This window comes from Sardina pilchardus, chromosome 10, assembly GCF_963854185.1.
Source record: "Sardina pilchardus chromosome 10, fSarPil1.1, whole genome shotgun sequence".
Lineage (NCBI taxonomy): Eukaryota > Metazoa > Chordata > Actinopteri > Clupeiformes > Clupeidae > Sardina > Sardina pilchardus.
Window position 1 is genome coordinate 21287766 of NC_085003.1, and position 10634 is coordinate 21298399.

Sequence of the window (10634 nt, forward strand, 5' to 3'; positions counted from 1 at the left end):
TTGTGGCCGCGCGCTGTCTCTTCTCCTGCTGCCTTCTCCTCTGCTCCTCTTGCGCCTCCTCAAGCACTCGTCTCTCCTCCTCCATTTGCTCCTCCAGCCTCCTGATGGCCTCCTTGGGAGATCAGTTAAACTATCAGTCAGACTACTCTGATCATCAAACTACCGGGATATTCAAATACACTTGAGTATTCATAGTAAGTTAACTCACTTTCTGATTGGCTAACTCCAGCTCCATTTTCACCTCTGTGAGTTTCTTGGTCTCTTCAACCTCTGTGTTCAGAAACTGTGAACAACAAATCATATGTGAACAATATGATGTGCTCTTGAGTATTATCCACCTTATATTATACACCTTGTCTCAGCAGCAGGGTGGGAATTATACCAAGGCCATGAGGCCATGGCCGCCGTTGCCCTACACTTTGGCCTTGATGCCCCGTGAAAAAAACCCCATCATAAGGCCACAGTGGCCTTTATGCCCCTGACTTAGGGTTGCCAACCATTCAGTATAATACGGAATTGTCCCGTATTTGACACGTAAAAGTCTTGTTCCGTATTGAACTGATACGGAACGCTCTTTGCTCTTTGAGTGAAATTAGGTCCGGTGCTTCACCTGATAATGTGCTGCGCAATTGATCACGCAATCGCGGACCGACGGAAAAAGAAAGCAAACGCAACCAAAGTCTGCCATGATTGGGCCTCAACTTAAAGAAGTTTGAGGCTGTGTTAGTGTTTCTCAAAGCCTACAGCGGCTAGCGGGTCTATGTATTTGTGTCGAGATAACCCTGAAATGTAAAACCATCGAATTTTACTCAGTGGCCTTTGTGCCCTATCATGTGGCCTTGGTGCCCCTAAAACAAAAAAGAAGGTGAAGGCCAAATGGCCTTGCCCCTAAAATGACGAAATTCCCACCCTGCTCAGCAGGCTGACTTATATTATATATTCATGAGAATATTCTTCAACTCATGAAATGTTGACTATTCTGCACTCAGTATGAATATTCTATATTACATGGCTGACAGAAAATTTACTTTTACATGGCTTAGGATGTCAGGCACTGTCTACCATAACATTTTAAAAAAACACAGCTTCAGACGGAAAGAGAAAAATGGATTTCTGAATACTTTAGCGTCATGGCGACACCCATTATTGGCTCACGAATATGGAGTTAGAAGTGCAACGATTTAATTTATTTGTAAAACACATCTTTGCAAAATTAGAAAACTATCCACCTTTCTGATAATTCCTTCAAGACTAATCTATGTGACAGATTAATAGTGCAACTCTCTCACCCGAGTGTCCTCATCTATCTTATTCAGCTCCTCTGCAAACTCCTTCTGCCTGCGCCTCCTCCTCTCCTCCTCCTCCTTCTCTTTGAGGAGGAGCTGCTCTCGTCCAGCTTCACGCGCCTCCCTCCTCTCCTCCTCCTCTTGCTTCAGCCTGCTCTCTAGGTCCTCCATCTGCAGCTGGAGCCTCTGCTCTGACTCCAGATACTCATCGGGCTCACACACTGCCAATGGGAAGAGAATACACATGTAACATGGTGAAGGAAATCATCAGGAAAGAGTGAGTTGGCTAATAGTCTACACGGCAAATGGTAATGTCTCCATTCAGTGTTCAGCATAGGCTGATAGCCAGTGGTAATAGGCGCCAATAGGCTCATAATAGGTTATAGCATAGGCTGTAATGTTTCAACTTGGTAGTCAGGACAGCATTGCAAGACAAGAGAAGAGAAAAGAAGAGGTAAATACATCTGACATCAGGGGCAATACAAATAGACAAACACAATATACAAACACATACATTCAACAGCAGCAATATGGGCCATCTTCTGTATGAGCAGATATTGATATTTAGCATGATAGTGTCAGTGGTCAAAGGCCTCACCTGCATTCCCATTCTGTGATGTAGTAGGCCTACTGTCTTCTGCTGCCATCTGGTGGTCCAATGCAGTGGGTTGGCCAAGTAGTTCCTCTATCTCAGAAATAATCTGCATTAATATTACACTCATTAGTTAAAAATGTTTCCATAAAAAAACAGCAATTGAACACTGATATTGAACTTTCTTTCTGAATTTAGTCTGCCATGGTATTTTTATAATGTGTCAAAAACACAATTCTTCTTAATTATTTCTGCATCCAGCAAAAGTAACTGAGGCCGCTACCAATTAAGGTCAAAATTAATTAACATCCAACATACTTTTTCTTTTAAAGCTACAGGGTCTTCATCAGCGCCAACAGCAAGATCCTTAAGGATATCTTCACTTTGACATGATGCATAGGTCCCACTCCAAGATATCTCATCTAGGAAATAAAGAAATTATATATGGGTTCAGTACACAGGTTATCTTGACAGCCTGGTCAATCACTGTCCCCGAAACTGTCCCTGGGATGCACTGCAGGCAATGCCAAGTCTTACTGTTCTCCTCTCGGTCCTCATGGAGGTGTTTTTCAAAAACACTCATGCGGTCTCTAGCTGCTTCAAAATAAGTCAACACTGACTCTGGCATGGCATCTGTCTGAAGAAAAAAAGCAAAACACGCCCATGTCAAAGAAGTCACGTTGAAGCATGGGCAATAAACCGTTTAAATGAGCGACCAAACTCACTTCAGAGTCACTGTCATCCTCTGGTAAGAGTAAAGTTAGGTCTTCTTCCGCATAATCATCCAAATCACCCTCTGACAGATCCATCTTGTTCAACTCTTCATCGATAATTCTCTCGATCTCGTCAGCATCCATTATGTTGTACCTTGATTAGTTATCAAGTGAAGCGAAATCAAGTGTTCGTATTCCAATAGTTCGGACTGATCATCTTAAGCAACAGACACGTTTACAGCCAGGTTACAGCAACGTTAGCTTGATTGCATGGGATCAAGCCAAGCGTTTTGGCGAATAAGTCAGCTCTTGCTTAACTCTTCCTTTATAGAGTAATATTACCTCCAAGTAAATACTGCCATCACAACAAGAGTAAAAAGTAAAACTGTATCTTAAGTAAGCGCAGGAAATTTTACACGAGGTTGTGCTAAATCAGCTGGCTGACAGCTTCTCTTGTTTGTCTGTCTCGGGCTTGTCGTGTATAGAGTCATGGTTGCTATAGAAACAGAAGCTAAGGTGGTGAGCCAAGAGGGACATACAAAGCTAGCACTAATCTAGAACCTAACGCAATTTCGACATGGCCGTGGACAGAGACCGGACTCACTAAGCAGACATTTGCTTCACAGATGTACGATTATGTGGGGGGGTTTAATAAAAGCGAACTGATTTATAACCACAGACTGCATGCATAACTGATTGCTAGTTGAGACCAGAGCCCTGTGTCTCTCTGGTATGGTTGAGACAGTGCGGCCTCTGGTGGAAGTAAATGGAATTGCAGGGAGAAATCAACTGGTTGTACAGCTGTATTAGAGTATAGCCTACAGTCATTGATTGGGGTTCACTACCACAGACCGTGCTATGGCATGGTTAAAAGTAAGATTATCTGGAATTGATGAACTGTGCTACCCCATCAGCCTGCCGAGAGAGATGGGCTCATGTGATGCATTATTGAATATTTTGACAGCCAGTGAAGTCAATGCACATGTTTCTATTTGTTTGAATTGTTCTGGCCAGCCAAAACAGTGGTAGGCCTATAAATTAATAGTGTTTAATAGTGTTTACAGGATGAGGTGGTTATTTCTGCACATATTTTATCATGGCTTCTGCAGCTCTCATGAGCATGTTATTAACCCGTACAGTCATACGAGGTGTCAAAGTTCCCAAGACTGGTGGCTTCAAATGGCATGTCTAGAAGTTGTGATAGCTGTACACGGAAGGTTAGATGGCATGCATCCAGAGGAATAACTTCTAAGAAACATAACTCACAACAGTGCTGACACTTTTAGCCAAGGTCATTCTGGGTGGTTGCCCAACTTCACTCACTGAGTTGTAGGCCTAGGGGATGTAGAGTGGGGAGGGCCTGATTTTTGTTGTTGAAGTCAAACAGACTGACTATGTTTCATTAGACCTCTAAGAAGCATTCACCAAGTTCAATTGCTCAAAAAGGCCCCATCAGCAAGCCTTGTCCACTCCAATTAGGGGAGAGCAGCATGCTGCCCTTTGTCAGTGGGCAAGGAGTCCAGTGTTTTTTTGTCTGTGCCCACAGAAGCCAGACAGGGACCAGACAAGCAGAGGCTGCAGATTTACACAGCAGATTATGGCCGTCAAAGGCGGCTGGGCTCCCAACGCAGCGCCCGTTTGGATAGTATCGCCGTGTTTGGACAGTCCAGGGTTTTTCTGTTACTCGACTGTAGCCGTTACTGGGCCCGAGCCCTCTAGGTCTTCTCCTCTCTCACTGGGTTTGCCTGAGGGTGCTTTTTGGGAGCGGAAATGGCGTCGCCTGGCTTCGGAAGTTCTTTGGCAGTGGTAGGTGTCTGGCATTAGCTGTGTTATCAGAAGTTGACAGATATGAAAAGCTTTTAAGGGGGTAATAGATACTTAATACATGGACTCAAACCACAATATTCTGCATAGTCCTGGCTGAACATGTAAAAAGGTGCTTCGAAAACCTGGAGTAGTGCTAAAAGTTGGCCACTTTTAATGGTGCTTACATTCTGTCCTTGGCTTACATTTCGGTACAATACGATGTACTGCAAGACTGTAAATATCACCATAGAAAACCTTTCTGTTCAAAATGTTGCAGCATATGAAACAAATATGAATTGCAGGCCCAACTACAACATACTGTATCTGTCCATTTCACTCATTAGGCCTATATTGCATTTCAACAGTCAACACATGTGAACTTGAAGTACAATGTCATCAGATGCATTTTTAGTGACCATGTGTGACCCTGAGAAAACTCATGATGGGATCTTAAGTAATGGGTAAAACAGGTCGCAATGCGGTAATAGATCTTTAAGTTAATAACTCACGTGAAAAGCAAATACTTAGCCCAGATAATCCTTGGCGTAAGGCCTCAGTCAGTGTTATATAGCTGAAATATAATCTCCTCTGAAATGCATTCTTGAGATTAAAGACTGCCACATTCTAATTGTAAACTCACTGACGCCAAATCCTATAACTACACATTGTTTAGTTGGTTGTCAAACCAATCTGTGAACAAAAATTTCAAAAGTTTCACCAAAGTATTCACACTTTTTTTTATATTTTTAATCTTCAATCTTCAGAATTGGATCACCTTAACATTTTCAAGTGTGACTGCATGCAGTTAATTCTCTCTTAAAAAAAAAAAAAAAAATAGCACCCATTGCTCCAGGGTGAACAGACATTCCAATTTGAATAGACATGAAGCTGGAAAGCCCAAGTGTAACCGTTCATTGAGGAGAAATGTTTTGCTGGTAGACATTGTCAATTCCAAAGCCAACACGTTCATAAACTCAATCCATGATAATTGTATTTACGTATTTACTTCAGTGAGCATCAGGGTTCAGGAACTCCAGGGAGCTTCTGACGCCCAGAGTATGTCTGATGCTGATGAAAGATGTTGAAACTTGTGTCACCTCTCGTAAGGCCTCCTGTAAACCCATATTAAAGGTGCAGTCAGCGATTGCACATGATGTTGCATTTGTTTATGTTTATGTTGATATTTACATTTTTGTCTAAAACATGCATTATATTTTAACCAATGACCAAACAAAACACACTAGAGAGGAAGCTCACCCCTACCTTCAGTATTCTCAGAGTAACTCCTCAAAAGGTTTAGTTTGGGAACAGGCTGCCTTCACTTAGTTTGTTTCCAGTTTTCAGAGGCAGTCATTTTTACAAATGAGCAACAAGCGGATCATGAGAAGATGTTCACTGAATGTGGCAAGACTTGTTACGGGCTTGAAATCACAATCGCTGACTGCATCTTTAATGTGTATACTAATAACAGAAGACGAGCGAAGGAGAGCAAATTATTGTGATTTACATTATGTTGAATGAATTTAGTGTTGGACTTTGTATGTACATATACAGAAAGCACACTTGTTCCTCTGCTCTTTAGAAACCGTCCTGAGCTCTCAGTATAGCTGGTTCATGAGTGCACCTGGAGGCATAACCTTCAACAGCTCTCTGTTTATGAGAGAGAACGGATATCCCCCCTATAACAGCCCTCCATTAGATACAGGAATCTCCTCTCCTCTCCGCACCGTCGGAGGATCAGGAGGAATCCCACTGGCCCGTACTCTCACGATCCCATGACTCGGAGGAGCCTCGTGACACCGGGCCAGCCGGAGAGAAAAGCAGGCTTTACAACGCACACTGTACTTAATCCTCTCTTTGTCAAGCATCTCCAGTCGCAGCTTGAGAGGGTATACCGACGTCCTTCTCGCTAAATCCTCACATTAGTTCCATTATCTCTTTAGAGATCAGAGATTTCAAAAGGCGATGGACACCAAGTTGGCTGGAAATAACATTTCCAAAGACAGAGAGATAGAGAAGAGAAAGGTTTGGGGACTCCATGATTTGCGAGGCTCTTTTGTGCCAGTGTTCGCAGGGGGAATGGATGGACCTGGAGGAGCCATTGGTGTCATTGACCAAGCGGGTCACTGCAGGAGACTGAGGATGTCGAGTCAGATTAAATGCTGAGTCATTCCCATATCTTGGAGTCCATGGCCGTGTATCAGGACTGCCTCTGCGTGTATCCTCCACCAGGCTGAATCAATAGACCCAGACATTAATGCAGAGCATGTTTTGACCACAGGCTGATAATACATTAGTGTCAAGATGTTTTGTGAGCTATATGGAATAAATGGATAAAGGCAGCACTGATAGTGATGATTAGACGTACACATTTGGAGGATACTGACTAAGAGAGATACCAATCAGAATGCATGTTTATGGTTGTGGTATTTGGCAGATGCTTTTTCCAACATGACTTATGTGACAGTATATGAACACTACATTAGTTCAAAATAATAATAGTTTCAATTTTAGTTGAGGTATTATAATAATAATGATGATAATAATAATAACAACAACAACAATAACGACAATGTTAATAATAACAATAATGAAATACAATGAAAATAATGAATTTGATAATGAAAAACAAAAACACACAAACCCAAACAATGTAAGAAAATTAACTGCGAGGTGAAGCGAGTCTTTAAACATTTCTTGAAAGTCTCAAAACTATCACAAAAGCGTAGAATGTTAACTCATTCTAACAATGAGGAATCACTGAGTTAGAGTCTAACACTCAATGTGTGTATATAAACATTCTGCATTTGTGTCTACATTGTATGTAATTATATGCCACGTTCATGTTGCCATCGTCATTCCTCCATATTCAAAAGACAGAACAGCAAACCATATCATATCTTTTGCTGGAAGAACAAAATGTTTTACAATTAATATAGAGAACCATCTTTGTCAGAGGCAATGCTATCTCTGGAAAAGGAGACAAAATAATGTGATTGCAGTAAGGTTTCACAGGAACTTATCTTTGTCCCACAACAAGCATCCTCTTATGAGCTCATCAGCCACCCGTAGTGACTTTGTTTAGTCTATTCTGAGAACATGTTTTCCATGAACCAGAAACCACTAGCTGAACACACGTTGACATGGTGGATAAACTAGTCCATGGAACTGCATCATACATGGACATGGAACCAATGCAAATGTCTGCTTGCTTTTTAGACTTAGAAAACATTCCTGTCAACCTTAGCCTTTCATAAAAGTATACTGCACAGGTTATCGGAACATGTACCTACAGACTGGGCTATGGTGAATTCAGAAAATATTGAGATCCCATGTTACATGTTGAAGTCAAAAAAGGGAGATGGGAGAAAGTTCCAGAAGGACAACCGTCATTGGAACACTGGGCTTTGGACTTTATGGCAGAGTAGCCAAAGGCCTCTCTTCTGTGAATGGGGATGTTTTGTTGTGAATGGGGATGTTTTTCAATGGCAGAGACTGGGCAACTGGTCATGGTTGAGGGAAAGCCAACAAACAAAGTATAGACCAAAGTATATCCTTAAGGAAGTAGACATATCCTGGGCCAGAGTTCACAGAACCTCACAACTGGGTCAAAGGTTCACCATCGATCACCATCGAAAATGACCCCAAGCACATATTCAAGACAAAACGTGGCAGAGGGATATTCTGGTGGTCCAGCCATAACCCTGCCTGGAACCCAACTGAACATCTTGGGAGACACCTGAACACGAAGACACCAAATGGATATAGTTTGAGGGGATCTGTAGAGAAGAATGGTAGAAAATATTGAAATCCCTGGATCTTCAGTGACAAACTTGCAATATTACTAGTAATGTCTCTGACACTCTCTTATGCAGCTATTACATTTATCTTATAAATGACCAATTTATCCTCACATTTTCATTACTTTCATGACATGTAAATTGTGTTATTATCATGGAAATGTAGAAACCCTAATTCAGCCCAATTTTGACAGGTGGAAAGCCCTCTGTCTTTTTCTGACACTCGTATGAAAACTCGTGACACTCATAGCCTCATGTTACCAGAGTCTGGGTCACGTTAGCACATTAAATATTCAACATGTAGGCTAGGCAGTCTTCCATCTGTGAGAACTCTCAAACTCTCAAAACACAACTTGGTAAAGACTACTAGCCTGTGGGTGGGGGTGGGTCAAACTAATTTAGCATTATATCCGCACTGTTGTGGACAAATCATTAACTCTTGACCCCTCTCACTCTACTGCCTCACCCTGCTCAGCTGCTTACCTCACACAGAGACGAGTCACTATCATTCTCCCTGAAGCTATTGCCTTTATGTTCATGAGCTCATGTACAGACTGGTATCCTCCGTAGAACCACCAGCCCAGCCCATATCTATGGTTAGGTCAATCTCTGATAAATGACGCAAGAAGGTTCTGAGAGCTGCACCAAATTCCCCTCAGTTCCAGAAACCAGGGTCGTCTCTGACATCATCAGCGCCGGATCAGTTCAGCCCTCCAGCCATCAGCACAGAGTGATGTCACATGATGAGGTACATTCTGAGGTACATCCTGCCCTTTTGCTCTGAGCATGCACATGCAGAGTCATCACATGCAATTCCTCTAGGGCACATCTCATGAGTCAACTTCCGAGCAATTTCAACTCTTCATTGGTAATCTTACATCCCGTATTTCAGTGAAAATTCCACTCCTGCAAAGTGTGTCCTGAAATTGAGAATATGTCAAACAGTGGCCAATAGGATGGGAATTCAAAACACTTGACAAACAAAAAACATGACAAATATGACAATTCCACTACTGTTATGAAGGATATGTTAAACATGCCATCTTGACTCAACTGCAGTTTAGCTCATTCATATTTGCCTAGTAACTGAAAACACTGAGGGCATGGCCAGTGTCATAGGCTACTTTCCTACATGAGATGAATGATATAATCGCCCAGGGTGATTTCTAATGTTACACTAGAATTAATATAATATTGCAATTCTCATTTGACTACTGTAACCTAAAGCCTGTTGGCTAAAAACAGCCCCCTATGCAGATTGCAGCGATACAGATGCTGCAGTAGGCTATACTTTAATACAGTTGACTTCATATTCGAATTTTTGCCAGGTCAATTTGTCAAGTTCCGAACCTATGGGCCCACTGAAGGCATGCTGCCCTAGATAGAGCATAGAGAACGCTCCATGGGCCTATTAGGGGCGATCAATAAAGCTGTCTGCCATGGCCTGATCAGCTTCAGTAGCGGCCAACTGCAGTGTCACATCACAGTGAACTGAGCTTTACACTGATGGGGAGACCTAGGCTACATGCCTAACTTCACCCGCAAGGACCACACCTTCACATCGCCCTTGCATCACACACATTGTCGAGGCTGTCCCAAACGGCTCGCAAATCCACGCAAGAACGTGAGCTGGTGAAAAGGTCCCGTGCCATGAAGGTGTAGAGAAAAACAGCCGTTGCACAGGACCATAACCTATATCAGCTGACAGCTTCTTCGTCACCAGGCTGCGCTGTTAATAGCTTTCGTCGCGCCGTCTCAAAGAATGGAATGCATCCTGTTTCACGAGAAATCGCGAATGACCAAGTCACGAGGTTGACGCTGGTTTCAGGTGATTGAATATAAGTACTTTTTTTTTTTTGCCAAAAGCAATCAGGACATTCTAACAGTGTACAAGAAGGCACCACAGTCAACCCATACTCAATACCTTTTGACCCATGCGCACAAAACCGCGGTAAGGCTATAATAATATTTGTTTTAAATAATAGCCTACGTAGATCATTATTTAATCAATAAATAAACGTCTAGGCCTCCCAGAGGAGTTTAGTACCATTTTAAGAAGTGGATTCAAAAATATTATCTTCAAACTCTATTCCTCTCAGAAGGCTACAGCAAGGAGAGCGAGCACACCAGACCCCCTCTGGAGTGAGGTTGTACCGACTACAGTAGTAAGGACAAACCACTTTTTGAAAACAGGGGGATTTGATACACCTCTGACATAATTGGCAAACATTTTATTGACATCTAGTACTTTTAATCGCCTCGTTTTAAGTCGCGTTATCAAATTAAGCATATTCTTACTTCAGTTGTTTTTCCTGGAGGATTTTTATGTGGTTTGTCCGTATGCGTAATACTACATGTATCGCAAAATACCCCTCATCCTCAAAGATGAAGAAGCGTCTCCGCATAGCGCCGGCTCTTCTGAATCAGATGAAGTGAT